Source organism: Chamaea fasciata, unplaced genomic scaffold (genome assembly GCF_029207755.1).
Source record: "Chamaea fasciata isolate MVZ Bird 193981 ecotype frontalis unplaced genomic scaffold, bChaFas1.0.hap1 SCAF_19, whole genome shotgun sequence".
In the NCBI taxonomy this organism is placed as follows: Eukaryota; Metazoa; Chordata; class Aves; order Passeriformes; family Sylviidae; genus Chamaea; species Chamaea fasciata.
Window position 1 is genome coordinate 3,683,003 of NW_027094104.1, and position 6,444 is coordinate 3,689,446.

General features: G+C 51.2%; 1 pseudogene; it reads right to left on the minus strand.

The window, feature by feature from the left end:
• Positions 1-375: 375 nt before the first annotated feature.
• On the minus strand, positions 376-1,675 carry LOC136299258 (uncharacterized; annotated as a pseudogene).
• Positions 1,676-6,444: the final 4,769 nt, after the last annotated feature.

Here is a 6,444-nt window from a genome sequence, read left to right on the forward strand (position 1 = left end):
TGGGAGGAGAGTTCTGACTGCAAGAAATGAGAGTCTGATTTGGCAGCATGGAGGCACGACTGACCAGGATCTCTCTCCTCATCTGAGCAGGGATTAAGGGTTGCAGATATCCATAATCCCAAACTGCAGCAGGAAGGGCTGGGATACCTTCCCATGATACAGCATCACAGGATGGCTTGGGCTTGGATAAAAATCCCCTCATTCCAACCCCCCTGGCCATGGGCACAGCAGTAGTTCAGGGAAGCTGGCACTGGAGGAGAGGCAGGGATACATTGGAATAATGATTATCCAGTGGATATATTTGATACGGACACGTCCCTTTAGGCAAAGGGAATCCCAGGCCCCATCTGCCCCAGAACTCTGATGTCACTGATGAGGTCAGGGCTTCACCACGGGCAGGCTGAAGAGGTGAAACATCCCTGCTGGTGGCGGCTGCCGCGCTCCCGTGGCCACCAGCCACACCCGCAGCCCCGTTGAGCAGCGGTGTGACCTCCTCCCTCCATCGGCCCGGAGCCCGAGCCGCCCGAGCTGCAGAGCAAAGCCTGCGGAGTGAGAGCTGGGCTGGCTCGGCTGGTAACAAACCCACAAAATCCCGGGCATGCAGGGCTGTGGGTGGCTGGGGTTTGGGCAGGGGTGCAGGGATGAAGGGATGTAGGGATGCAGGGACTCAGGGATGTAGGGATGAAGCGATGCAGGGATGCAGGGATGAAGAGAAGAAGGGATGCAGGGATGCAGGAATGCAGGGATGCAGGGATGCAGGGATGCAGGGATGCAGGGATGCAGAGAGGCAGGGATGCAGGGATGAAGAGATGAAGGGATGCAGGGATGCAGGAATGCAGGGATGCAGGGAGGCAGGGAGGCAGAGGTGCAGGGACGCAGGGATGCAAAGATGAAGGGATGCAGGATTGCAGGGATGTGGGGATGCAGAGATTCAGGGACTCATGGATGTAAGGACTCAGCGATGCAGGTACGCAGGGCTACAGGAATGCAGGGATGCAGGGACGCAGGGCTACAGGAATGCAGGGATGCAGGGACGCAGGGATGCAGGGACGCAGGGCTACAGGAATGCAGGATGCAGGGCTGCAGGAATTCACGATTGCAGGGATGCAGGGCTGCAGGGATGCACCGCCCGCTGTCACCAGGAGGTGGCACAGCCCGAGCGCGGATGTCGCACCGGGTCGCGCCCCCACCACCACGCCGGGACCCCCAAAAAGGAGCGAGGTGATTCATCGCTTCCAGGAAAGCCAAGGAAAATCTCGCATCATTTTTCTGGGAAAGCCTTTGTGCGGAGTTACGTTCGCCTGGAAAACAAACAGAAGAAAGGCACAAACTCTGTTTCGCATGAGGAGAAGGGAAGAAGGAGTCTGCAACTGGCGGGGCACTCTCTCTCCGCGTCCCCGTGGCCTTCCCGCATGGGCAGAGCCTCTGCTGGCTCCTGTTCCCTCCCCGGGGCGCTCTTTCCCTGCTCCCACATCCCAGCTGTCGGGATTTTCCTTACGGAAACTGCATCCACGGCTTGTGTCAGCAGCAGCAGCAGCTCGCAGAGGTTTTCCCTGCAGGAGCAGACCCAGCAGCAGCACAAAAGGCAGGAGGGATCCGTGGCAGAGCAAGGACAAGGTGGCTCTGAGCATCCCACCTGCAGTGTCCATCTATTCCCAGGTGGGATCAGGTGCATTTTCCCCACAGGACACGTTCAGCCCACCTGCTCCATAGGCAGCTTTGGCTGAGGTGAGACAGCTGCAAATGACAAATCAAGATTTTTTTTTTTCCCTCAAAAATGGGATTTTTTCCCCTTTCTAACAAAGAAGACAGGCTGCGAAAGGAAGAGATCAGCCAGTAATGGCTGGGCTTGATCTTAGAGGCTTTTTCCAACCTTATGATGACAGAGCAAAATGTTTTCTTGGGGGGAAACAGTGACCTGCAGCCCTGCTGCTGGAGAGGCTGCTGGTCAAGAAAATGATTGCCTGTGTTTCCCTTGAAGGGATGATTTTGAAATGCTTTGCTATTGCCGGTAAAACACAGAATACCAGAGTGATTTGGGTTGGAAAATTAATCTCAGTCCATCCCCTGCCATGGGCAGGGACACCTCCCACTTTCCCAGGTTGCTCAGAGCCACATCCAGCCTGCCCTTGGTCACTTGGCCATCACACACTGTGCTCCTTTGTGACCATGCACAGGTTTTAATAAAATAAAGGAGATTTCTTCCCCCCGCCGCAAGAGTTCCTTCACTCCCAGTGTTCCCTTCTTGTGTTTTCACGTCCAAAGTTAACCAGAATCTGTTAATCCCCATCTGTTCACCCTGTAGCTGCTCTCAGCTTCCAGGAAAGCCCCAGGACAGGGGACGGATGTTCTGCAAGCACAAGGAATCTGATGGAGGAGATGTTGTGCAATCACTTCCTCACCAGAGCCCATGTCTCGCTCCTCAGTCGTTTGTGAGAGCAGTCACAAACCCTTGTGTGAAATGTGGTGGGGCCCTTGACGTGATGTTGGCCGGAGGCTTCTGTCCTCTCCTGAGAAGGAAACAAACAGCAGACTCAAAGCCAGGTATTTCTCAAATTAAAACAAAAAATAATTAAACAAAGCCCCTATTCCTTGTGCTTTTTTTTTTTTTTTTTTTTTTTTTTTTTTTTTTTTTTTTTGTATTCTTTCTGAATTCCTCCTTAGCACCCTGAGAACCCTTGTGAGGATTTGCATTTGGGACATGAAATGAAATTCTCACAATGAGGCCAAAGAAAACCAAGGTCTGTGGGTGGGGGAAGCTGTGGCAGCGCCAGCAAGGACAGGACCTCAGCTGTCCACAGGGATAAAATGATGGATGGATGGATGGATGGATGGATGGATGGATGGATGGATGGACGGACGGAAGGAAGGAAGGAAGGAAGGAAGGAAGGAAGGAAGGAAGGAAGAAAGAAAGAAAGAAAGAAAGAAAGAAAGAAAGAAAGAAAGAAAGAAAGAAAGAAAAGGAAGGAAGGAGTTCCAAAGCAAGGGCCAAGCTGCTGTAGCCACCTGTAAAAGCTGATTATTTACAGGCATTTTAGTTTCCTAAAGCTGCATCCATTTCCTTGGGAGAGACAGGGATGTGACAGCAGTGACAGCTCTCCCAGCCAACGTGTGATATTTCACAGGCACAATAACCCAGGAGAGCCTGTTCCAGCAAGCCCCAAATCCACGGGAATGGTTTGCCTTTGGCACCCAGTCTCCTGCTGACATCCATCCATCATCTCCGAGCCAGCCCAGCTCCTCTCCAGGGAAAACTGCTGGCCCAGATGGCTCCTGATATTTTCAAATAGCCAAAACTCATCCTGGAAAGCAGAAGCCCTGCAGGAGGGGTGGATTCCATCCTCATGCCAGTGTTATCCACTGGGATCACCGGCACACTGGGGTGTTTCTGGCTCAGCTGATGCACAGCCCAAGGCCTCCCTTACCTGTCCCTAAAACCACCTGATGTCTGTGCCAGGCTGGAGATGCACAGGAACAAGTCAAACGTCTCCACTCTGCCTAGAACACGAGTTCATGAACTGCAGGTTTCATTCAGGTCCATTCTAATTGAAACATCATGTCTTGCACAATCATCTCCTTCTCCATCCCCTTCTTTCCCTCTTTTAGAAACCACTTCCTGCTTTTTCCAGCTGGACACGCTGTCCTTCCTCCTGCTTTGAAGCAAATATTTTGTTGGGTTTGGCTGCTGCCACAGTCACACGTCCTCTTCTGCCTGATATTTGAGCCATCTGCTGCTAAAGGGAATAATTGGGGCTGGAATTCTCCAAAGGGTTTTGAGGTGCTGAAGTGAATCAGGAAGCAGCAGAGCAGGAGGAAAATCCTACTCAGCTTCACCTACAGAGTAATTCAGTCTGAAAGGCTTTAAAAATTAAATGCTGGGAGATGCTCGTTCCAACAGCCTGGTGCTCCCAGGCTGAGGAGCTGATCCACCCTGCTCCCCCTCCACACACGGAATCCAACCCCCGTTTCCTCTTTCGTCCCACATGGATGGAAAAAGAGAATTGGCCTCCTGAGCTGTGGAGGTTGCCAGCATCTGCCTTGCCTCATTTCTGCAGCTTGGAGAACATCCGGCTCTGCTCCGGGGCAGCCACCACGGCCAGAGGTGCTGCAGGGACAGGAGCTGTGTGCTGAAGTGGCTGGATGTGCCCAGAGCAGGTGACACCCCCTGCTCACGGTGCCTTTCCTTCCAGGACACACACAAAGAGTTTTCTCCTTGATGTTGCTCCTGTCTCCTGTCATTTTTTTCCATATTTTTTTTTCCTGGGTTGTTTTGAACAAAGGTTGTATTTTGTCCAGCTGAGCCCCGAGATCTGGAGGTGCCTGCCCAAGGGGACTGCAGGGGGATACAGGAGGGACCATGAGGAGCTGCACAGTACTTAATACACACTGTATTTGACATTTTAAAATATTGATTTATTAATTTTAATATTGAATTATTAACATTAAATATTTAATCATTTAATACATACTGTTTTTAAACTTGATGCATTAGTTAAAGCTGTTTAGCTATTTGTTTTAGGTTGTTTAACTTGTAAATTTACATTACTGAAAGCAAGCTAGGCGGAAAAGCATAAGCACAACATTCGATTGAGCTCTATATTTTTCTTAAACCATCTTTTAATAAAAGGGTTTTGCAATATTGCTTATCTTTAAATTTAAAGTTTGCAATTTTTTGCAGACAGAACACAAGACCTTAGGTATAGGTTGAAATTTTGGTGTAGTTCACGCTTGTGTACTTGCTTTTTTGGTCATGGAGTTGTTAGTGTTCTTTTGTATTTGACATGGTTTTATGTTTTTTGTGGGAAGTTACTGAGGTCTTGTACTTGTTGAGACACAAGTGAACCATTTGTCCTACGTTATTAATGGAAAAAGGCTTTTAATTTGTTTTGTTTTAGGGTTTTTAATGAAAACTGGAGGATGTGACAGGCACCTGTCACAGGACACAACATCAGCCCTGCCGTGGGATTCCTCTGCAGGGCACCAGCCCTGGGCTCGGCATCCCCTCCTCCCTCCCTGCAGGATTCTGTCTCAGCTGCTTGGGAGCTTGCATCACTGCTTTTTGGGAAAGCTCCTTGGAATTCTCAGAAATACCACTTCTTGTTGGGTTTGCTTCCTTGCACTTCAGGGGAGTTGCCCAATTATCATTTAATGTTCATCTCCATCACAGCTTTGAGGACACCTGGAAAACCCCAATATTCCTGTCCAGACATCACACACCTCTTTGCTCCCCAAATCTCTCAGGGCGAAACATTTGTCCCCAAGCTCCCAAACCTTGAGCACACACGTGCCTGGCTCCCTTAATCCTCAACAGCCCCCCCCAAAAAAATACCAACAGCGTGAGTTTTTCTCACCTAACCTGGAAGGCTTGGGCTGCTCCTCGCTGTCACAAATTATCACTGGGGACAATTTGGGACACGGCGCTGGAGGCAGCCGCTGAATGTCCCTTTGTGTGCTTTGTCGCTGTGCCGGATAAAGAGGGCATTATTAAATGCGGGAAATGAGAATCCCCCCGTTCATCTAGACCGAGTTCTTGCCGGGTTCCCGCGGCGAGCAGCGGGAGCAGCCTCGCCCAGCCCGCGCTGGGAGGATGGATTCACCCCGGGCACGGCCGGCGTGCTCCGCTCCAGCTTTGTCAGCAAGGGAGGGCTCGTGCTGTGCTGGGAAATGGGGAGAACAATCAGAGTTACAGGGATCGTCTGGGGCTGGTTTGGGGCCGCAGCAGGAACATCCCAGCGGGATCTGTCAGCCTCTCCTCTCACAGGTACAGCAGCTGCGAGGGATGTTCCTCCTCCCTCAGCCCTTCAGCTCCGGGGGGGAGGCAAACTCCAAAGGGAATATTTAAGGACCCAGCTCATTTCCAGGAAATCCTTCTCTTGTTCCTCTTGTTCTTTCTTCTTATTTTTTTTTTCCCCCCAATGGAAAAGTTAAGTCCTCGTGAACTTTTTGAGAACTTCTGTTTGTTCCCTCTTGCCAGCTGAACTCGGCTTTGTGCTGGTGACAGAACCCCTTTCTCCCAGTGCTGGCCATGGGCCAGGACCTGGAGCTGTCCCCTGTGTGCTGGCAATGCCACCAGCCCTGTCCCCCTTCCCTCCGGGCTGAGACAAAGCCCCAGCTCCAACCAGCTCCCCTCTGGGGACTCTCTGGGGGTCTTTTCCCTTCTCCTCCTTGTACATGAGGTGGTGGAGCGAGCTCTGCTTGCTTCACCTTCCTCTGCAATGGAAAATGTCAAATATCAGGGGGAATAATCAGTCAGAGCTGTGGAAGGGAAGGGTGGTGGTTTCTTGGAAGAAACCAGGGCACAAGCGGTGTCAGAAGGAATTCCTCTCTCCCTCTCCAGCTCCGGAGACGGTCTCTCTGGGACAGGAGCTGTTTGCTGGGGATTTTAGTGCTGTTTGAGTCTTTGCATCGTGCAAAAATCTGCAAAGGGTGCAGGTCCCGTCATGC